The sequence below is a fragment of the Rhagoletis zephyria genome, unplaced genomic scaffold, assembly GCF_001687245.7.
Source record: "Rhagoletis zephyria isolate East Lansing unplaced genomic scaffold, Rhagoletis_zephyria_1.1 Rzeph_scaffold_00613, whole genome shotgun sequence".
NCBI lineage: Eukaryota > Metazoa > Arthropoda > Insecta > Diptera > Tephritidae > Rhagoletis > Rhagoletis zephyria.
The window spans coordinates 145,646-170,680 of NW_016157697.1; the positions used below are offsets into that span (position 1 = coordinate 145,646).

General features: G+C 34.3%; 1 protein-coding gene across 8 annotated transcripts in view; it reads left to right on the plus strand.

The window, feature by feature from the left end:
• Positions 1 to 25,035, plus strand: part of LOC108360710 (probable multidrug resistance-associated protein lethal(2)03659) — an 87,231-nt gene that overhangs the window by 38,506 nt on the left and 23,690 nt on the right. The window contains exons 2-3 of one of the 8 annotated variants that reach the window (XM_017613116.1): positions 970 to 1,039; positions 1,095 to 1,214. The exons of 2 other annotated variants lie outside the window; for them this stretch is intronic. The gene's annotated coding sequence lies outside the window, so the exon portion shown is untranslated. Of the gene's footprint in view, positions 1 to 969; positions 1,215 to 14,516; positions 15,462 to 25,035 lie in introns of those variants that run through there. 5 more of the 8 variants (XM_017613112.1, XM_017613113.1, XM_017613114.1 and 2 more) reach the window with 5 other exon arrangements.

Here is a 25,035-nt window from a genome sequence, read left to right on the forward strand (position 1 = left end):
AGATAGAGATAGAGATAGAGATAGAGATAGAGATAGAGATAGAAATAGAGATAGAAATAGAGATAGAGATAGAGAGAGATGGAAGCCAAGTTCAGGTATCACTGCATAATCATGCAGACAGTCAGAAAGTTTTCCTCCAACTATCAGTGCTCTCCAACACTAAATACAAGCTAAGAAAGCTTCACATTTCAAAGAGTAGACGCAAATTGAGGAAAAGTATAAATTTGTTCGAAAAACAAGTTTAACCAAAACATTGGGCAGGCATTCCAATTTAGAAGATATGTATGTATTCACTTATACAATTATTACATTGAACACGCTTTACTCTGTGTGATTTTCCGGCATGTTGACCTTTACCTGCTTACTTATGTATGTATGTCCTTTTTCAACTTGGCACAAAAACCTCGTTTCAAATGAGAGCACAAATACAAGCTAAACAAGTAAAGAAGTCTAAGTTTGGGCAAAACCGAATATTAAATACCCGGCGCACGTATTAAATATCGTTTTTTTCACCTTTCTGAGGCGGTTTTTTGTACCCTATTTCAAGCTTTACGATGATATGCTTAGATATAGCATTCCATTACAAGAGGGCGGTGGAATGCCCATTTTCCAATTTTTTTTATGAGTGTGTTATGTTATGCTTAAATTCTACTTCACATACCAATTTTCAACAGTATTTACGATAATATTTTAGTTTTTGCATTTTTCGAAAATACCGTTATATGTATGTATATAGATAGGAGGTGGGCGTAGTTACCGTCCGATTTTGCCCATTTTCAATACCAATCCATGTAACTTGGATAAAGGAAACCTAAATGCTAAAGTTCGTGAAGATATCTAAATTCTTGGTCGAGATATCGTATACACGGACGGACGGACGGACAAACAGATTTTGTTTACACGACTTTTCTCTTTATTTTAGCATTAATGTATAGTGTACATATGTCTATATCTCTTCCATTTTTTTAGGCTCTTACAAACGATCTCTGTGGGAACCAAGTTATGTATACATAATACCCTTGTGCACAAGCGCGCTTGGGTATACAAATTATGAATGCATTCCGGTGTGCGTTTACTTTACTATACATACTTAGATACCGGCGAAACCTGTTGCTTGCGATCAATGGCAAAAGTGCAGTCTGAATATTGTAAACAAAACAGCTGCGTTGGCTGAAATAGCTGCAGCAGCAAAGAGGATAAAAATATGCAAGGAGGTGAGTGCACATATGTACATAAAAACATACATACATACATACTACATATGCACGTACAATAAATATCTAATCTAAAATGGTAGTATTCTACCTGAAAACGATATAACTAATCTGTATCCTTTGTGTGAGATATTTTTTTTACTTATCATAATTACAATAATGCCGGATTTCCACTACGCATTGAAATGAAAAACAAATTTTGTGCCATTTAAACCTGTCATCTGAAAACAAACATAGCCCTTTCGACCCCGACGTTGTCTGGGAGCAACTTGGCATATTTATATGCTTGGCACCAGCGTTGCTTTTATTTTTGTTTCATTTAACTTAATGATAACGGTATGTGTCTTTTTGAAATGTGATAAAAAACTCTATTGTGAATCACTTAGCAAAGATATTGAAAAACACTACACCAATCTTGGCGACGTCAGCAAGACGTCAGAGCCACAGCCCCTAAATTTAGGCGTAGAATACGTGATAATATTTAGATCACAATCAAGTTAAAAACTGTATATGAGATATTCGTTTAATAAATCAATCCCCATACAAAATATTATTATTGAATGTGTAAATATTAAATAAAATGTGATTGACAACTGAACAGGTTGCAACCCTACAAAAAAAATAATATCTAATTGCGCATCTGGAGACCAAGCTCTTTCATTTGACACCTCATTTCTTGTAATCTAATGAACAGCCCTAAATTTTTTTAATTAAATTAAGTGTGCAAATTTAATGTCATTAACAAAAAAAAAATGCCCTCGCGTATTATACATAAATAATTTTTAAATACGTGGCAACCACACTCAAAACAAGATCATTTCACTTGGTACCTCAGATTTTAGTCCAACAAAAGGTGAAGATCTTCTCTTTTTTAAAAAGTGGCAACCCTACTCAAAAAGTAATACTTTATTGGACATCTAAAAGCCGAGCTCTTTTATTTGACAGCTCATTTCCCGTAATCCAACGAACAGCGCGGATCTTATAATAATTTAGAAAGGTGGTAATCTTATAGGAATTTACAGTACTTAAGATAATATTCCTATCGAAACAGATCATACTTAAAAAAATTAGATATAGAAAAAAAGATGGTAATTTTTAATTAGGTGGCAACCCTATTCAAAAAATGAAAGCTCCCGTACATGCAAAGACCATGCCCTTTCATTTGGTATCTTACTTTGTAATCCAACGAACGGCGAAAATCTTTTTGCAGAACTGATGTCTACGCTTATTATTATTGAATATAGTAATTTTAGTAACAGGTGGCAACCCTATTCAAAAAGGTAAACCATTAGTGATTTTCTAAAGGCCTTTCATTTAACACGTCATCTTTTGTTTTNACTTTTAAAAAGGTGGCAACCCTATTCAGAAAAATAATACATTATTGCACATGTAGATGCTAAGTCTTTTCGTTTGACAATGGCGATGCAGAACTGATGTCTACGCTTATTATTATTGAATATAGAAATTTTAGTAACAGGTGGCACCCCTATTCAAAAAAGTAAAACATTAGTGATTTTCTAAAGGCCTTTCATTTAACACGTCATCTTTTGTTTTTTAGACAGTTGGCAACCCCATTAAAATTCTAAATAAAAAAGATCACTCTCCTATCGATACAAAGAATATAAAAGAACATCTCGTCAAAATCCATTCAGTCGTTTTCGAGATTACCGCATACAAAGAATCCCGACTTTCCTTTATACTATGTATAGATTAGCAAAAGAGAAGGAGACCCGCATTAACTTCAATCGTATATGCCATCAGCTAATAAATATGTACTATTGAACCCGCATGGCGTTAAAATGCCCAAAATTAAGTTGCAAAGCCCTAAAATCGATTTCAAATGTTAGTCAGAGTTATAAGCGATGCGAGTGTAATATTTCATCTAAACCCATGCAACCGTTTCTGAGTCTCTAACTTCAAAAAATAAAACTTTATCGTACATCTAAAGGCCAATGTCTTTAATTTCCNCCGAGTGTAATATTTCATCTAAACCCATGCAACCGTTTCTGAGTCTCTAACTACAAAAAATAAAACTTTATCGTACATCTAAAGGCCAATGTCTTTAATTTCCCCTCATATTTTTGAAACTCGAAAAAAGGGTGCAAATCGAATGACATTCACAAAAAACTACTTTTCGTATACGTAATCAAAAATATTTTCAAACTAACAGGCTAACCTAATATTCACGCACGCCGCCAATTTATTGTCAAAAATTTCTCATGCACAAGCAACTTGTATGAGATCAACCGAAATTGAACGGCGTGCGTATGAAGCTAACTCAATTTCCAATTTTTGTTCTGCGTGACATTTTGATTTGACGTTTCGCTCAATGAAATCAAATGCAAACGCATGCAAGTCAATTTCGGGTGACGCAAAAAAACAAATTCGACGGCATGCGTACCAAAACGCAAGCCGCGAATATTAGGTTAGCCTGTAAGGCTTTCATAGGTCTCTTTGAACTGATACATGTTTTAATTAACTGATGACTTAATTTCAATTTGAGCTTTTAAACATGTGGCAACGCCCATAAATATAATTTATAAATAAAGCCTTTACAAACCCATTACGACTGATACTCATCTTTTAATAATTCAACCAACTTGTTAAATGATTTTAATATCACTTTTTAAACACGTGGCAACCCTCTTCAAACATTCTAAATGTGCAAACTAAAGAAGTATTTATGCTCTTTCACTTGACACCCGTATTTTCATATTTCACATAACTTGTGTAAAAGTAAACCAAATTCATCTTTTCAAACAGGTGACAATCCCCTACAAAATATTTACAAACTACAACCTTCTCAAACTCCCTTCATATGGCGCCTCTATAATTTTTATTTATTTTTCTTAATGGAGGCAATTATTTTCGAAATCGTAAAATTTAGGCGTGTTTTTTTTTACACGCATATACATCTACGCTTAATGTGTAAAAAAAGAAGCCTCGAAAATTTCCATTTAAAAACAAGTAATTCTGATTTTATCGATAGTATTCATAAGCACGCATAAAGTATGTTAAACACGCCTTTTATTGCACATCTACATCCCAAACTCTTTGAATTGTGAAAATCGAACGAACGGTGCAGATCTGATGACCTGGACAAAAAANCGTATTTATGCCCTTTAACTTGACACCCGTATTTTCATATTTCACATAACTTGTGTAAAAGTAAACCAAATTCATCTTCTCAAACAGGTGACAATCCCCTACAAAATATTTACAAACTACAACCTCTATAATTTTTATTTATTTTTCTTAATGGAGGCAATTATTTTCGAAATCGTAAAATTTAGGGGTGTTTTTTTTTACACGCATATACATCTACGCTTAATGTGTAAAAAAAGACGCCTCGAAAATTTCCATTTAAAAACAAGTAATTCTGATTTTATCGATAGTATTCATAAGCACGCATAAAGTATGTTTTAAGCGCAGATACGTATGCGTGTAAAAAAAACACGCCTTTTATTGCACACCTACATCCCAAACTCTTTAAATTGTGAAAATCGAACGAACGGTGCAGATCTGATGACCTGGACAAAAAATCCCCTCGCGTATTATATATGTATACATATGTATATATAGTATATATATGTAGATATGCCATGACGTATATCTTCTATGAGTTAATATTTGACCAGCGGCGGCGGTCACAACTTCGATTCATTTTTTAACCGACTTCCAAAAAAGGAGGAGGTTATCAGTTCGTCNGCGTGTATCTTCTATGAGTTAATATTTGACCAGCGGCGGCGGTCACAACTTCGATTAATTTTTTAACCGACTTCCAAAAAAGGAGGAGGTTATCAGTTCGTCGGAATATTTTGATTTTTTATTTATTTTTTATTTATTTTTTTTTTATGTATGTTACCGCATAACTTTGGACCACGTCAACCGATTTCGATAATTCTTTTTACATCGGAAAGGTAGTGTCTCGGAGGTGGTCCCATACTAATCTGCTTGAGATCCGATCAGTGGATCATGAGATATATATATATATATTTTTTTTTNTTTATTTATTTTTATTTATTTTTCTTATGTATGTTACCGCATAACTTTGGACCACGTCAACCGATTTCGATAATTCTTTTTACATCGGAAAGGTAGTGTCTCGGAGGTGGTCCCATACTAATCTGCTTGAGATCCGATCAGTGGATCATGAGATATATATATATATATTTTTTTTTTATATGGGAATTGAAGTCGGTTTTTTTTTTTTGCTAAAAATTACTTGTATTATTTCGTTTAATACTGCGAAACTCTTTATTACTTTTAATATTAACTTAGGTCCCGTACATGAACTGATATTCGTGTTCGTGTTCGTCTTCGCTTTATCTTCGTCTTAGGAGTTATGTATAATTTAGTTAAATTCGAATTTTGAAAAAGCATAGGGGTATTTTCGAAGTCTTGCAAATCCCATGTTGCGGGCTTTGCAAGATTTCGAGAATACCTCTTAAGAGTTTTTTTATTAATTTCCGCCTTAGTTTTTGGTTTTATTTGATTTTTTTTTTTTCAATAATCGTATGGAAGAAAAAAAAAAATGCCAGTAAGGCGGCCGGTGTGGTTTAGTGGTCAGAAGTGCGCACTACCATACCGCACGGCCTGGGATCGAGCCCAGTTTCAGACCAACTCAAACAAAATAAAGCTTTTTTCTAAGCGGTCGCCCCTCGGCAGACAACGAAAACAGTGAATTTCTACCATGAAAACACAGCTCATAAAAATGTAATCGCCGTTCGGAGGCGGCGTAAAACTGTAGGTCCCTCCTCTTTGTGTGACAACATCATGGTGCACGTCACAAATCGGAGGAGAAGCTCGGCCAAACACTAACGTAAGTGCCAATCTATTATTGTTATTAAGTTATCAAAACCATTGGGAAAAATTTCCTTAAATTCGGTGCAAATTTAAAAAAAAAACAAGAAAAGAAGCAGCTTTTTCAGATTCTTCTATTTAAAAAGTTATTAACTGTTAAAGTTCCACAATTCACCATACAAATTTCATTGATTACATGGAAGTTTCGGAATGTTGGTGCTGCCAGATGATGAAAATAGTAAAAAAAAGTCGCGGGTTTTTTTATTGAAAATTTTCATTTTATATTGAAATACTGTTTTACACAAAAAAAAAAACGTCGCAGCCGAAGTATTGATTTTAATGAAAATTTGGATTATTTATCGACCTATCGATTTTTATAGAAAAAGCGGTGCAGGCGAAAATGTTTAATTACAAATTTTCTTCATCGAATTATTGATTAAAAAAAGCGCCGCATGCAAAAATGTTTAATAAAAAATTGTGCGACTCCGTATAAAAAATGTTCATTATTTATCGAAGTATTGATTTATATAAAAAAAGCTGCACACCCGAAAATTTTTAATAAAAAATCCGCGTTTTTTATAAAAAATTTTCATTATTACGAAGTATTGATTTTTATAAAAAAAACGCCACATGCGAAATCTTTTACTAAAATCCCGAGATTTTTCATAAAAATTTCATTATTTATCTAAGTATTGATTTAAAAAAAGCGCCGCATACAAAATTTTTAATAAAAACTCGCGCGATTTAAAAAAAAAAAATCATTAGTTATCGAAGTATTGATTTGTATTAAAAAAGCGGCGCATGCGAAAATTTTCAATAAAAATCGCGCATTTCTTGGATAAAAGCGAATTAGAGAAAAGAACTGTAATAGAAATAAGTTTTACTAAAAAAAAAATATTTTTAATGAATATTTACTGAGCTATTTTTTTGCTATAGTTATTTCTTATTTTTTTTTTTTTAGAAAATAAAACTTTTTTTTTGTTTTCCTTAAGGAGCGGTAATGAACTAAAAATCGTCAAAATAAATGTCATTAAAAGTAGGTACATTCATATGTGACATTCTTACGGTTAAGATCTAAAACTAAAATTGAGACAAAAACCAAGATAAAGACGAATACGAAAATGACGGCGTGGCCGAGGCGAACACGAATGCATACGAAGGCGATCACGAATACGAAGTGGAATACGAAGGTTACACGAATGACGACGACAGAACTTACTATTACAATTACCATTACCATAAGCATTACCTTTACCATTATCATAATCATTAACTTTAGCATTACCGTTACCCTAACAAATACTTTTATCAATAACATTGCCATTACCACCATCATTTTCATATTTAACACAAATTAAGTTTTATTTTATAAGCAAAAAAATAAAACTCGATAAATAACGGTTATTTTCCAGTCAAAAAATTAAACTAAAAAAATTATTACACAGGTTTACAAAAAAAAAAAAAATATTTTTGCATATTGAACCAAACGTCTATATCCATATGTTATTCAACGGTCTGACAATTCTTCTGAATTTTACCTTGATCTTATCATGACCTCTAGATGACCTTGAAGAATCAAGGGATCCACATTATTGATTTTTTTTTTTATTGGATAACTTTTTTTACCTATTTGACCCTCAAATGACCTCGAACTTGACATTACAGAGGTTAACGGACATCGGATTCGGTTTCAGCGAATCGAAAATCCCATATATATGAATTTTCAGGTTTATTAAATGAGAGGTTCAATGTGCTGAAACTTTTTGATTTGTAAGCCTGTGTTATTAAATTTGTGTTTTTCTTAAATACAATTTAAAAAATACAACTCAGTATCGCTGAAGGTAGTCAGAGTCCTTATGAAGGCAGAATTTCTCCTTCAGAATGATTTTTAGGAGTCGCAGCCAGGGTTTGAAAAAATTTAATTTTCTTAATAGCAAAAAATCGAAAAAAAATTTACTTGAAATCTGATAAATTTGACATAAGTATTATTGAAACTAATTCATATAAGTTCATAAAAACGCTAAGTTATAGCTGGTCAAAATTTCAAACCCTAGTAGCGACCCCAGCGTTTTTTTTCTTTTATTTTACAAACTTTCGTCGATGTCTTAATTTTCCACATAGAACAAAATTAAGGTGTGTCCCATGATGTTGACATTTTTAAGGACCACCCTAATGTATAGTTCTTCTCACTGCTCCTTTTTTGACCGCAGTTGTACATAATTTTTTAAAGTACGCATCCTTAAGAACAGTGTCGGGTTTGCCCTAAGGCCCTGGCCTAGGGCGACCAATGCGGCATAAAAATGTACTGACGGTAACAAGACACGCACGACCCAAACACCCAGGTTTAAGGACTTTTATAATAAAATTTATTTTATTACCAACCTTACGAAATTAAGTACGTCAAAAGTTAAAGAAAAGGCCAAAGCTTCACAAACGGGTTTTTTTTTACAGACTTCGAAGATATTTTTTCCGAAGAAAGTCTCCACTTTCGTGTCCAGTGCAGTATAAAAAAAAAGAGCATTGCAAGAGTGATATCAGTGTGTTGGGATGGCTAAGAGATGAAGGCCTTCAAACCGTTTACCCAAACGTGGATATCGCACTTCGCGTATGTGTGTGTACTCCCGCCAACAACAGGTAGAATGTCAGTAAAAGCATAGGCAGATAGCAACGTTGATCCGGATTAACGACGCGACGAAAATCGTACCCTGACACTTTTTTAATAAAATTTAACTCCAAAAATTTTAATTATCTCTTAATAAAATAAATATGACGAAATAAAATTAAACAAAAGCAGTAAAATACATTGTGTAAATCTAACCAAATAAAATATAAAAATTATTGCCAATCGCTTCAATCGAGCTTGGTCCAACGGTCGCGTAGTTTTTTTGTTTGCTTTTTGGCCAGTGTTCCCTCTGATCCGCATTAATTTTGAGGATTAGCTGTAGGACCGGATCAACTGAAGTTAATTCTCGAAATAATTCCGAATTTGGGTTTATCCGGATTAACGCTGCCGTCTATATATGCTTTACGTATATTGGGCTGCGATGAGAATGGTAATGAATGGTCAAACGCAGTCCTATCATCTGTAGTTCAACGACAAGGTAGAAAACAGCCATGCCCAGCGCTGGCAGAACTCTATAAGCAAGTGCAAAAATTTAACCAGCTCTGGTGTAAAACGACAAATGTTAGCCGCAAGAAATGCAGAGATCGTTGTTATTTATCGATAATATATTTCGATAAAAGTCGGCAAAAAGGTGAATTAATAGATATATTATAGTACCTAAATAATGGGAGCCTGAGATAGGGGCGGCTAGTACTTTAGGGCCTAGGGCGAACAGGACTGCAAATCCGTTACTGCTTAAAAAATATTACACCGTAAACATTAATTTCATTAAACAACAAGGCTTCGTACTATAGAACACGAAGTCGACAATATTGTTTTCTGCCCATGGCTTAGCACCTGAAGTAGAAGATATCTAAACACAAGCAAAAATTTGTCAAACCCTCAGAGGGTTTGTCGTAAGTTTTTTCTATGCCAACAACAACAATAAACGATTGTGTTCCAATGCGTAACTTTGCAATGTTTACAGATACATATGTATGTATGCACATTAGGGTGGTCTTTAAAAATCAAATGAAAGACTTCAGTCTCACCTGCTCAATCGGTAATACCACGGTCATAGATATCACATATAAATGTTGGTCCTGATTGGAGATGGTTAACTTTAAAAATCCTGGTCAAGGCGTGTCGCACAAGGTCTAAAGTTCTGATTCCTCTATAGAGACTCAAAAAATTAAAATTCATTTTTTTTTTCATCTAATACCCAAAATCGATTCTACCATAGTCGAATATATCACATATAAATTTTGGTCCCGATTGGAGTCAGTTACGACGTCTTAATAGGGTAATCTGAACTTTGACACCTGTTCCCCACACCTAAAGTGAAATCTAATGTAAAAATTTGTTTCCCACATTTAAGGACCACCCTAATGTACATATGTACTTTTTCATTTACCTTCTTTCATCACCCAACGCTATAATCTGCCTATTTGCCCAGTTCATTGGCATGGCATGAACGCCCAGCAATACAATTAACAATTTTTAAACGTACAAATAATTAAAGTATTAAAGAAAAATAAAAAAAATTAGCAACCGGCAAAAATATAAAAATTCTCTCTCTTCCAGTATTTTATTTATGCTCTGTGATTTTGTTTTCCACTACAACCGGCTGTTTCTGTGGTGGCTTCGCTCCATTTGTCGTACCAGGTATAATAAGAAACACATGTTGCTTCGCTCTTAGCCGCTTGTGGTGGTTAGGCGCTTAAGGCCGGTCCACATAAAACTTTCGCGTTGGCTTTGGCGTTGGCGTTGGTTTGACAGAACGCACGTTAAAAGTATGCTTGCTACAATGAACGCTTGGCAGCGAATCCTTGGGCCACTAAATTAACATATTAACGACAGATAAATTAATATTTCATATCAATAATTGCATTAAAAATGATATTTCTTGCCCGCACTTGATTAAAAAGGAAAAATATTTCACATAATTTTATCTATTTGCAACAGCTGACGAGCGACGCACGCAAAAAGTTGAGAGTTGGCCATCTTTTTGCTTCGTGTTGGCGTGAGCGTTGTCGAATTTTGGCTATGTGGACAGCTGCATTTGAATTCATGTATTCATAGTCAGCTGTTGAAGCGACGCCAACGCCAACGCAACGCCAAAGTTCTATGTGGACGGGAGAGTGCTCTGCCAGGAAAATAAACTGAGCGCCACTGACGCCACTCTTCTGGCGGGAACATGAAAAATTATTGTGAAGAGCAAAAGTGTCTCTCAAGTAGTTACTATACATTATGTACATACGTACATGCGAAAAGATGTTTGTAAATACAGTATATGCCAATGAATTATGAATGGTAAAACATCTTACAATATTTTGGTTAATCAGTTGATAGTTTTCTACTTTGAATTTCAATGCGTTTTTTGCACAGAAATTCAATTCTGTGCAGCAGTTTTAAAACCTTTTCAACAATAGCCGGTTGACCCACTACAAAGATGCCTAAGTAGCAAAAAAGTTCATGAGACCCAAATGAAATGATCACCGACGCCAGGTCGATCCCGGGAATACCCGCATCAGTTGCAGATGAAGTGAGAAGAGTGCCGGAAGACTTGCAACTTCGCCTCTGGTGTGAGAAATCTTTCGTCAATTGTAAGGTCACTGTCCAATCCCCCGAAGCGCAATGACAGAGTGGAGGTTTCATTTGGTGATCGTGCTTCGTCGGACCCGGAGCGATGCGCAAGCTACTTTATTCGATGATTCACTATTCATGCCTCGGCAGACAAAACCAAGCGTTGAGAAGTAGATTATATCACCAAGGTCTTCAACATGGCAATGGTCACTCTTATCATTGACGACGCGTTGAATCAGGGAGCATTGAATTTATCCAAGGCTTTAGTAAAGGAGCACAACATAATTCTCAGCACTCCGACGTGAGCGACGAACTAAAGGAAGAGCTTCAAAAATACACAAGCACCAGTGGACCCGGCATTGTTTAGACGACAATAAACGCTTCAACGCCGAGAGAGACCTGCGTAACTCTGACTCTATTGTGGTCTAGGTATTGTAGTTGATTTAGGTGTACATATATGTTCAGACTGGACCCCGACATATTTGTTCAGATTGGTAACCGTTAGTTCACGACAAAAACTTAAGGACTATTCAATTCTAGGCAGGGCTAAATAGCTGTTTTGTTGCCCTAGAAGTAGTAGTAGTAGTACGAAATCAAAAAGTACTAAAAGCGCAGTTAGTCAACGACGTAGCGTAAACGTAGGTTGACGTACGTAGCAGCATATAAAATTTACTGTGGATAGAGGGAGAGACAAGCAACGGCAACGTCACCGCCATTCGGTGGTGAGTTTTCGTTAACACGCGAATCCCATAAGGTAGATCGTGTCTGCGTCAACCTACGTCTACGTTACGTCGTTGACTGTTTGCGCTTTAAGTCATTTTGGCAAGGCGAAAGAGCAACGATTAACTATTTTTTTTTTAATTAGACTCGCAACTTCAGTCATGATTTAGAATGCAAATTTAAACCAATACCTCCGGCGACTAAAAATTCGAGACTTAGATTAATATACATAAAAAGGACCTAACTTATTTTCGTTCAGAAAAATAGTTTCATGGGAAAACCAGCACAGGGCCGATTAATTTTTAATATTTCGAAGAGGAAAAGGCGATCAGTTCTGATATATTGTTTTAGGTCTTCATAAAAAGTAAAGCTATTAATTAATTAATCGTTCGTCCTGAATTTTCCCGAAAAAAAGTATAGAAGTAATGCAAACTTATTTCCAAGTCAATCGTGTGTATCCTAAATAGTGAGTTTATTAAAAAAGTTCTGGCCGAAGTGAGGCATTCACCGCTCCCGACGTACGCAAATTTGTGTAACAAATTCGTTATACGGGCCTGCTAGTTGACAACATTCACGGTCCTCGCCGTCGTACGGTGCGCACTGGCGGTAATGTNTTGTGTAACAAATTCGTTATACGGGCCTGCTAGTGGACAACATTCACGGTCCTCGCCGTCGTACGGTGCGCACTGGCGGTAATGTTGCCGTAGCCGATATTGGACGACCTTTGGTCTCAGCAGGATGGCGCGCCAGGCCACACAGTCCATGCCACAACCGATCAGTTTAACGCCGAATGCGGTAGTTGGCGCTTCTGGTGTTTTTAAATAAATGCCATTAAAAGTAGATACATATGTGACACTCTTAAGGTTAAGGACTATTAATAAGATTAAAACTAAACCTAAGACAACATTGAAAAATGAATAAAAAAAAACAAAAAAGTTGTTTCGAATAGCGATCGCCCCTCAGCTGGCAATGGCAAACCTCCGTGTATTTCTGCTATGAAAAACCAGCTTCTCATAAAAATACAATCCCCGTTCCGAGTCAGAGGGGAAGCTCGGCCAAAGAGTAACACATTTATGTGTGAGCGCTAATCTATTATTATTATTATTAAGTCGAATACAATTACGATGGCGGCGAAGAACACGAAAGTGGATACAGCGAAGGCGATCACGAACAGGAAGACAAACACGGAGACGAAGGAGAGAAAAAGAATGCTAAGGCGAATTATCCGGATATTCAACTTGCACAGTTTTTTTTTATCTAAAGTCCAATTTTTGAGGGTTATTTGAAAATTCTAAGTATGATTTTTTTCATCTTGACCTAAAACGAGTGTTGCATTCTAAGCATGCAAACAGACGATGGATAATACTTGGAGTTTATCCCCTGACCTAATGCAACAATAGTGAGGTCAATATTACTCTACGGTGTGATGCACCGCAACAGGAAAGAACAATGTATCTCACTATTGTGTACAACAGGAACACTGAAAACAACTCCAACGGCTGCACTAGAAAAAAATTCCCAATGTACTACCTATCTACATTGCTTCTAAGTCCGCGGGGAAACTGATTGCAACATGGGAGTTCAAGCAAAGAAACACTGGGCACAGCTCAATATCTTGCTATAACTGGGATAACGCTCGGGTTACTACAGAAGAAAACGGAATAGGCGTTTGCATATTTATTGGGTTCCGGGTCACAAGGGCATTACAGGTAACGAATTTGTAGATGAGACGGCCAAGGGCGGAATCCACTTGGATCTAGAACAAGAGAATAAAATTCCAAAATCTTCATAACGAAATGGATCAGAGGATAAAAAAGCAGGCTATATCGAGATGCAATGCGCTAAACACCTGTACAAACTCTAAAGTCATGCGTGCACAAATCCAGTTTAGATCATCGCTTGCAGGAACAAGGGAGACCCCAGAACACATCGTTTGCCTTTGTCATGCTGTATCAAAAACACGCTGAAATATCTTGGAGCTCTATAGTTTAATAATCTTGAAGACGTGACAACACTTGGCCTTTAATCACTACTGAAATTCTCATAAAGCGTTGACATCCTAAATGATGTGTACTTCGGCTATACTTAACTAAACCTCTATCTCCATCTGCCATCACTGAGGACCTATTGGTCTACATACTATATGGGGCGGTCAGCCAGCCAGAATAACCTAACCTAAAGAAACGAAAAGTATAATTTCACTGAAACAGTAGAATTTTCGCCATTTTTAACTACATACATACAATTAATTACTTTGGACTTCATTATCGTCGTCTTAGTTGCAATTTTTTCGTCGTTCTTATGTCGCTGGATATATACTGTGTATGCCTATTCAATAGGCTGGTGCAAATATCGACGAGGCTGAGATTTGCATACCTATGAAAGTAAGGCCTCGTGTGGCTGTACATGTGTATGGGTGTTCTTATACGTATGTATGGTATATGTGCTTGTAGTTCACAAATTCCAGTGCTTGTAACTTTTGCTCAAAAGAGCACAACAATCATTTGTTTGCTGGGTGCATTGGAATAGGCAAGCATATGACCCAAATCCACCTCAAATATTTCTTATAATATCAGTTGTATTCGAGTCGCGCGAGCGACCAGTCATCGGTTCGCGTTTGTGGTTAGTAGTCGGTTGTTAGTGCCTGTGGTGTAATAACTGGTTGTTGTTGTGCCGGTTTTTTTTTTGTTTGGGGTCTCGTGCGGTTCTACTTAGATTGGTTTAGGGAGCGGCGGTGACGTGCATATGCGCATTTATTCGCCATTGGTGCCACATACATATGTATGTACAAAAATAGCTCAGCAAAAAAAAAAACGCTTCCTTATACGAGTATGAACAAAGAATTATTTATACGCAAAATAATAGGGTGAATAATGAATCTTCAAATTTACTATAAAACAAGAATTGTTTGTTAAAGTTGCATATACATAGTTAATTTTTCAAGTGCTACTAATTCGCGCTCGTCTTACTTAATTAAACTCGTTGAATGAAACGAGTTCCTACTTTTTATTATTTTTATTTAAAGTTGTTTGTACATACAAATTAAAAAAAAGCGACCATCGCATTTCGCTTTCTTGACATTTTTGATTACGCAACGAGTGACGTTAACATTGGGACAAAATAGAGAGAGTGTTGCGAATTCGTTCCACTGCCAAAGGAATGGTTAGATATGTACACGCAATAAAACAGCTGTTGCAGTGCGGTATTGTGGCATTTTCGCAGAATATTTTCTATAGATAAACACAACTTTTGTCTTGTCGGTTGGTTTAAGTGTAATGCCACAGGTGTTTTATCCGGCTTGCAAATACGCGACTACTCAGAACATTAAAGAAATTAACAATCGCACCTGAACTGCTACTTACTACAAGAACTACTTCGGTGTACATATATCAAATGTACTAATTTCTTTTGTTACCACTTCTGCTTATCGTCCACACGTGCCGCGACATAAATACATAAGTGTCTACTTAACTTTGGAGCGCGAAATTCCACGGCATTCGACCCTGGTGGTAACTAAAGTGGTCTCAATTACTAATGTAAGTGCAATAACTAGATAGAGGTGTAAAGCTGTTTGTTTGTTTGTATGTGTGAAGCTAGCGTTGACAGCACATTTTGTTTACATGTCACTCACTATCGGTTTTCATTTCACAATAATGGAATTTCAAACGAATATTTTTGTAATTTTTTTTTTGGTTCCTTCTTATGCGTCTGGCATTCATGTTCGAATTTGCGAACTGTTACTAAGCGCTAATAGATGCGTGTTTGATGTGTCAACATTAATTTGCTTTATGAGCTGATAAAATTTTCGTCTGAGAAAAATTCGGTATGACTTCGTTCTGAAACACATACATAGACAAATCTCTTAATAGCACAAGCATAGTACACCGTATATGTACACAGGTACATAACTGGTTTCAGGCGGCCTGAAAAGGCTTGTAGGGCAATTCATACAAACGCGTATAAGCCTCGTAACACGTAAACCTCTTAAACTTACTCAAGTTTGTATGGAAAACCGGTTTGTTACGGGTGGTTACGCATTTAGATGAATACCCTGAGTGTATTTTCGCATGTTTGTCTGGTCAGACGGTCTGGAAAGACTAGTGCATCGAGGATCAATGTGTATTAATTTGATAGCCCAAGGAGAAGGGGAGCTTTGTACCAATTAATGTTGGGCAGTATCGAACCTAAAAGTACTCAAAACTTGATTCTTAAAAGGATCGACAGTACCCGATTTTTTTTTAAGTCTCGATAATGTGTATTCCAAAGTACTCAGTACTAAATAGGTAAAGAACTAGAAAGTACTCAGAACTTAAAAGAACTCGAAAGAACTCAGAATTCCAAAATATTTTAATTTTTTATTTTAATCAACACTTTCGATTCAAAGCATTAAGTATTAAGTGTCTAATAGATGCTTACATGTACTGAGTTCTATTTACATTTACTGGTATTCTGTTCAAATTTCAATAATTTTCAGTGCGAGAATTGGGAAACATATCGTTTTGCTAGAAATCGTGCGACTTTTGCAGCGAAAAATGCAATAAGACAATATTATAAGCCCAGACTTAATGTGAATCTGCCGACCAAAATTCTCTGGAATAATCTGAAGTCCGTGGATAGGCGTAGGGAGTACAAGCAACTTAGAATGTGATTTAGATGTTAAAATCTTGAATGAAAACTTCCTTTAGTCGAGCAGTTTGCCACATAGCGGATAATTCAGACTGGACCAAAGCCTTTTATTTTGACTAAATGAAGCATTTATTTTATCTCTTGTAACAGATTACGATGTGTTAAGAAGTATCTATTCTATCTGTTTATTTAATTTCTGTCTGTTCATTTAATTTTTATTTTTTGTTTTTAATATAAAAATAAAGCAGATTTTTCAATTAATTAATGTTTTTTATTTGACACATTACTTGCTTTTCGATATATCATATNCAAAAAGTGCTAAATAGGTAAAGAACTAGAAAGTACTCAGAACTTAAAAGAACTCGAAAGAACTCAGAATTCCAAAATATTTTAATTTTTTATTTTAATCAACACTTTCGATTCAAAGCATTAAGTATTAAGTGTCTAATAGATGCTTACATGTACTGAGTTCTATTTACATTTACTGGTATTCTGTTCATTCTGTGTGTCCGTTCTATGGGGTTAATACGAAAACTCAATACGCTTGTAAAGCTCCTGTTAATCGTGCTTTACGAGAGTTTAATTCACTAAGTGATGCTATCACCTTGGATTTTTCGATGCAAAGTGATGCTTTTTTCTCGATGCTTAATTCTGCCTTATAAGTGGTTTGATTTATGCACAAAATTAGTTTGTAATCTATAAATTAGTTAAGTACATAGTCTGTAAGGATTGTATTCCAAAGACTTATAATTANAGAAATCGTGCGACTTTTGCAGCGAAAAATGCAATAAGACAATATTATAAGCCCAGACTTAATGTGAATCTGCCGACCAAAATTCTCTGGAATAATCTGAAGTCCGTGGATAGGCGTAGGGAGTACAAGCAACTTAGAATGTGATTTAGATGTTAAAATCTTGAATGAAAACTTCCTTTAGTCGAGCAGTTTGCCACATAGCGGATAATTCAGACTGGACCAAAGCCTTTTATTTTGACTAAATGAAGCATTTATTTTATCTCTTGTAACAGATTACGATGTGTTAAGAAGTATCTATTCTATCTGTTTATTTAATTTCTGTCTGTTCATTTAATTTTTATTTTTTGTTTTTAATATAAAAATAAAGCAGATTTTTCAATTAATTAATGTTTTTTATTTGACACATTACTTGCTTTTCGATATATCATATGCTTAATTTGTAAATCTGTTTAAATTTAAAACATAATGGGGCATATTTGTAGTCGAATCAAAGACGAAACTAAAAATAATTCAACTTTTTTGCAAAATTTTTCTTAAAAAATGTCAGAGTGCTGAAATTATTTTTACTTTCAACTTTGTTTTGATTATGCACATATCCCATTATGCTTTACATTGAAACGTAAATTTTTGTATCTATTTCCTATCTTTTACTATCTAACGTATCTCTATATAAATGACTTCCTGTTTCATGCTCTTTCCTAGTGATTGCAACAAATACACACATTGTTACTGTTACTACATTTTATTGCTTTTAACTTAGTTCTAAGTATTGCAAATTCATTGAATTAGCAGGGGGAAAGACTACAAAAAAATTGGCCACTAATGGGTTAAAATATGGTCATCAATGCGTTAAGTCAAAGTCGTAAATGGGTTAAATTATTCATAATTTGCATAGTAATAAAAGCAAATTAACTTAACATAAAACATTACAAAAAAGCTGAGTCACCAATGGGTTAATGCATGATCAATAATGGGTTAAGATGTGCGAAAATTTACTCTTAAAAAGTAGTTGAAGCGAGTCTAATGGAAAGAAAATGATTTCAGAATTTTGAGCACCCGTTTATATTGGGCGGCCCCAAAGTGCGTCGGCAATAAAATAACCAAAAATTAACTCGAATTCTTGCTTTGCTTGATTCGCTTTGACAACTGTCAAAAGTTATTTGGAATATAGTTTTATTTGGAAGCGTTTTGTAAGCTTTTGACAAAAAGGTATGTTCCCGTTCTAAATGAATTCAAAAAAACTGCTGCACACTTTTATGAACAAAAATTTGCTTACGTAATTAAAAAAATAAATAATATAAGTAATTCAAAGTTTTATAAAAATTATTCTATGCTTCCATTTTTATATCTAACATATAGCTGGCTGAAAAGTTGCTAAGTCCGTTTTTACAAATTTTACAGAAACCTTGAATACAAGATTTTGCGTATTTAAAGCAAAGCAAAACTCCATACGAATCAGAACGATTCGATTTTTATTAAAAGATTTCGTATTATTTTGGCCTTATCGGATTTCCGGGCCCTCTTTTGGACTTAGAAAATTTCCCTTTCATTGAATATAAACGAGAAAATATAAAAGTAGTACCTTAATCCGTAATTTCTCTTGCTTCCTATATCAAAATATGAGGTTTCACAAAATGTGGACTTAGCAGTTTTTCACACAAAGCTAGCAATATTTATGATGTCAAACTACTGGTCAGTCGTCTCTTGAAAAAATGGATTTTTTTCTTTATAAATGTTCTATGCAAAAATCAATTCCCATTAATTTAAAAACAAATCTAAAAAGATTGTTTTGTATTATTTTTTTTTAATTTTCTGGAATTTTGTGGGTGTATCTTATTGCTCTACCAGAAATGAAATAAAGCAAATTTGTGTTATTTCATGTATGTATAGTGTTACCAGGTGTGTTTTTACGTTCTTCCAAGTTCTCTCTGCGAACCAGAGAATTGATAGCTGGTAAACCGTGTATGGGTTGGCGTCGTCCCATATATGGCTTGTTAACGTGTCATCAATAAAATGGGCCAAACAAGCGCAACGTTTACACTGACGAACACTGCCTTTGATAATACATGATCATCGTAAATAATATTGTATATGTATGTATAAAAGGGAGCAGCATAAATCGATTTCATATGAAATTTTGATTTATATTGAAAATCTTCCAAAATACTTTGGTGTAAATTGTACATGTCTGATAAGCAGAATCTAATCAAAGAAAGTGGTGCACGCATGAGCAGGCACCTTATCGGATGGTCCCAACCATGTAGCCATTCACACCTAATTTTAAAAAATTTCCAAAAAATAAGGCGTATATGTACATATGTACATATGTAGTTGGCAATTTTTAGTTTATAGCGCAAATTAAAGTAGATACCTATTTACTAAAGTATTATCAAATATTTAAGTTATTGAGCGTTGTAAAAAAAATGCCTAGAGTTATGCTGCAGATGTTCTACATCCATTCACAAATCAATCTTATTTTCTGATAATAAGTAGGTACCATAAAAATGTATAGATATTTCACATTCTTATGGCTTGATAGTAGTAGACTTATTAAACGAATTGTAATAAAAAATTATAACCTCAACTGCAAAAGGGAAACAGTTCTGAATAAAAATTTAAATCAAACACTATAAAAATCATTATCACATTTGTTCCAATTAATTAGTTTTTTTTTAATTCCCTCAACTAATTGTGTTTGAACCAAATTGAGCCTGAGAGCGGTTTATTTATATACACATTAATGCATTTAATGCCTCATGAAATTTTTCAGAGCGTGAAGAACAATTATGTCATGTTATTTTATATTTTTAACCGCTTTCAAATAAGGGCGTAGAGTTATCAATTCAGCGGATTTTTTGTTTGTTTTGAATATATGTACACTGAGCAAAGAGTTTAGTTACGTCAACTAAATCATTTGGTCATAGTTACCTACTTTATTTGGTTATACCAATTTCTATGCAGAATTCCTCGGTGATTCCGAAAATCGAGTTATTTATTTTTTCCTTTGGATACGTTTTCGAGATATTTGCAATTTACCGTTGTTCAGCTTAAAACAAAAAGTGGTTCCCCTTAATCACGTATCTCTTACGAACCAATTTAACAATCATAAAATGAGATACGTCAAATCAAAGCTAATAAAATTCTCCATAAACTATACATACATTACTCTCCGATAGGACTGACATTTTCTGACAAATTAATTAATCATTCCTATTTTTTTTTTATGAAAAAATTAAAAAAAAATCAAATTTTAACAGATGAAAAAATTCAAAAATAACGGGTTCCATTCTAAATTTTTGCATTTGTGCTAAAGCCCGTTCTGTTGCAAAAAAAAATCAAGTTAATAATGAAGGAAAGCGAGTTATAAATAAAGTAATGAGTGGTCAAATGAAAACACGCAAATATTTCTTGTATGAGAAATGAGTAGGCAAGAAGGTTACTCATACGCCACGTACACCTGAGAAACACGCTATATTTGCGTGTTTTCATTTGACCACTCATTACTTCTTTATATATAACTCACTTTGCTTCATTAGTAACTTGAATCTCACAAATGCAAAAATTTTGCACAGTACCTGTTATTTTTTAAATTTGTCTTCTGTTAAAGTTTAATTTTTTTATTTTCTCATTAAATTAAAAAAGGGAAAACTGGAAGGATTAATTAATTTCGTATCGTATTTTACGATTGTTAAATTGGTTCGTAAGATTTACGTGATTAAGTGGAACCACTTTTTGCTTTAAGCTGAATAACGGTAAATTGCAAATATCTCGAAAACGTATCCATAAAAAAATTAATTCGATTTTCGGAATCACCGAGCAATTCTACATAAAAATTGGATAGTGGCGTCTGGAGAACAAAAACCAAATTAAAATTTGTGATCCAGTGTTATCTTTCGGAATTTAATTGTTTAGTTAGAAATAATAAATTAATCTTCAAATTTAAAATAAAGTTAATTATAACCAACAGAAATAACAAACAATCGGCAAAGCGGCTCACGTTTGCATTTTAGTATCGAGAAAAATGTCAGAAATACATTCGCGGAGTTTCCAAAATGTGCGACAACTTGGCTTGAGCCGAACATAACTATAAGAAAAAAAAACTTTTGTTAAACAGCGGTTTGATCGTGTAAACCCCGTTATTAGCTGTGTGAATAGCTTTCGGAGAAAGCTCATGCAACGGCTTTCTGAAAAGTCTTAATTTGACAGCCTTTTCGTTATAAATTGCATTACCACGCTCCTCCTAACTAGTTTTAAAATTATATCCTAGGTTATTCAAATAAATGAATGTTTGACGCTTAAACGTTTCCTACCAGTTTGGCCGAGCTTCTCCTTCAATTCGTGCTCTGCTTCTTGATGTTGTGACCCAAATGGCGAGATCTTCACTTTTACTCCACCTCCGAAGAAACTTATGGCAAAAGTACACTTGGCGGTTTGTTATTGTTGGTCTGAGGGACGATCGCTATCTGAAAAAAACCTTTTTTTATGTAGCTTAAACCAGCAATTCTTCATAAGTAGGCGAGGCCACGCAACTGCCAACAATTCGCATCCAGTATTTACGGAAATATCGTAGCTTTTGCATTCTTCGAAAATATCGTTATATGGGAGGTGGGCGTGGTTGCCAGCCGACTGCGCCCATTTTCAATACCTACCTACCTTGGATAAAAGGGCAACCTTTATACCAATATGTCTCAATTTTAGCTCGAGTTATCGTGTACACGGACAGACCGACGGACAGACAGACATGGCTTAAACGAATTCTGTATCTCTAAATTATCGTATGCGCCATTTTTCGCTCTCCCATAAAATTTGGTTTCTGGCACATAGCATAATTTCGGGCAAAGGTTTCTATATCTATCTGAATTCTTTTAGACTGTTACCAGCAACCGTTGTGTAAACAAAGTTTTACTACTCTGTGCACAAGTGCACTCGGGTATAAAAATTTACCGCCTTCTACCACTGCCACTTCTAACTTCGGTAACTACCTATTGAAGTACAGTAAAACCCTCATAAGTACCTCACGAAAAATTTCAGCTTTTTGAGGTACTTAGGCGGGTTGGGTACTTAAAAGAACCCGCTTAAGCACTTCGATGCGGGTACTTAAGTGAACATAATTGTTGATGTAGACGCATCTTCTTTTTAACTTGCTTAAGTATGTAAATCCTTGATTAAATCATGAACATTTAATGAAGTATACGTAATTTAAAACCAAGATCGTAGCACTATCTAAGCAGATAAACGAATAAAGAATAAAATAAAAAAAAATAAAACAAATAAAGCAATGGTATGTAATTTTTAATAATAATAATAAATAAATAATAGATTGGCGCTTACACATATGTTAGTGTTTGGCCGAGCTTCTCCTCCGACTTGTGGCGTGCGCCTTGATATTGTCACACAAAGCGGAGGGACCTACAGTTTTACGCCGACTCCGAACGGCGATTGTATTTTTATGAGAAGCTGTTTTTTCATGGCAGAAATACAATCGGAGGTTTGCCATTGATTGCCGACGGACGACTGCTGTTAAGAAAAAACCTTTTTTCTATATTTTTTGCGATGTTGCTTTGACCAGGGTTTGAACCCGGGTCCTGCGGAGTGGAAGCGCGCACTGCTTACCACTACACCACAGCGGCCGACTAATATAATTTTTACAAGAACTAAATTCTTTAAAAAGTCATGGATTGTACATATTTATGGTATAAATATACCTTATAAACCTAAGCTTAACATTTTGTAGAACACTTAGAAAAAATGCATAAAAATTTCAAACTTTTTTCTCAGAAAAGTTTTTTTGAGTATAAAGTTTTACTGTCCTTTTAATTTTAGTTCAAGTGGCTAAAAATTACCGTTGATTTTTTGGAATTTTTTGCCAAAGGTATGTATCGCTGCTCTGAATTTCAGAATATGTATGTAAGTATTTTAAGGAATCTTAAAAGAGCATTTAAGAGAGGAAAATTATAAGTAAAATAGGAAATGGGGTACGAAAAATTTAGGTACTTAGGCGGGTTGGGTAAAAAATTAGCAGGGAGGTACTTAAGAGAGGATTTTCTTCAGATTACATAAAAAAATTCACGGTTCACAAGAACGTTGGTTATTTAAGCGGGTTAGGTACTTAAGCGGGGGGGTACTTACGCGGGTTTCACTGTACTTCGAATTTCCGAGTGAGTAAGCGCTTAAAATATTCTTAAGAGTATGTCTAATTTTGTAAGTGAATTTTCAGGGTTGTGTAGGCGCTTAAAGTCTATTCTAATAAAAGATATGTTATAAAACTTTCTTAATTAGAGTTTTGGCTTTCAAATGATACCAAAAATTGTGTACTCCAATACACTAGATTTTGGAATTTTAGTCCACGTGCCCCGGAAAATAATATTTATTTGTAATAAGAGCTATATTTTATTTCGCTACGTGATTTAGTTCATAAAAAAAAAATAAAAGCACTCTATTTTATTTGTAAAGCATCATTCTAAATACGAGTTCATATGATTAGCTGTAGGCGGCTTATCAGCAATGCGCCACATACTTATATATAACATGCATATGTATTTATGTATGTACATTCATAAGTGCATTTTTTTTCATACTGGTAAACAACGCAAATGTAAAATAAAATTATGACCTTGGACATACAAACAGTTAGATGTGCCATACATACTTAGGGTCGTTTTCTCAAGTAACCCGTAACTTTAAATTTAAAGGTTGCATTCAAATTTATGATTATCGGGTTTAAATTTGTTTACAACCAAGAAACATACATACATAGGTACGTCAATAACCAATAATAGAAATGCTTAACTTTAGACATAGCTTTTAGTTTTAATCCAACCTTTAAATATAAAGTGAGCTTTAAAAGTTATAGAGTACTTCAGAAAACGGCCCTTAGTAGCTTATAACTCTCGGCTGTACAATAAAATAATAAGGCACTTTTTTTCAAAATGTAGGAAAAATAAAGTAGTCCAAATGTTCGGCTGATTGACGGAACTTTATAAAGAATTTTATTATCAATCAAAAGGCATGCCTAGTACAGAAATGTTTGCAAAAAAAAGAAACAAAAACAAAAAGATAGATTTATAATAAGCACAATTTACAGATAACGTCAAGTATGTCGCTAAATACATACATATATTCATATGTACGTATGTATGTACATTAGGGTAGTGCAAAAATGCAGGTGAAAAAGTAAAGTCGGAATTTTAATGCTCTCATTCCCTAGGATTCTTCTATACCGAAAAAATATACCCCTATTTTTTTATTTTGAAATAAAAATATTTAGTCAAAGCGCTCAAAGTTTTTCATGTACATATATGTTTTATATGGGGAAAAAAAGATGAAGATGAAGATGAAGATGAAGATGAAGATGAAGATGAAGATGAAGATGAAGATGAAGATGAAGATGAAGATGAAGATGAAGATGACGATCTGTAATTCTCGCAGGAGATTTCAACAACCAAATTAGCGACTGCCATTGATGCAGTTTTTCTAGAAATATTAATAATATTGAAATAAAACTTTTTATATCTTACTTTAGTTACCACAATCTACTAGTTAATATTGTAGATATGCATGTTTTCTCAGCCAAAAATAATAATTAAACTTAGCAATTGGTTATAAAAAATAAAAAATTAAAGCTCGTTAAAAAAATTAAAATAAATATGTATTTAGTGTATTAGAAAATATGTACATGTGTATGTATATCACACATTTCTTTCTTTCTGAAATTCCTCTATTAAGTTTCA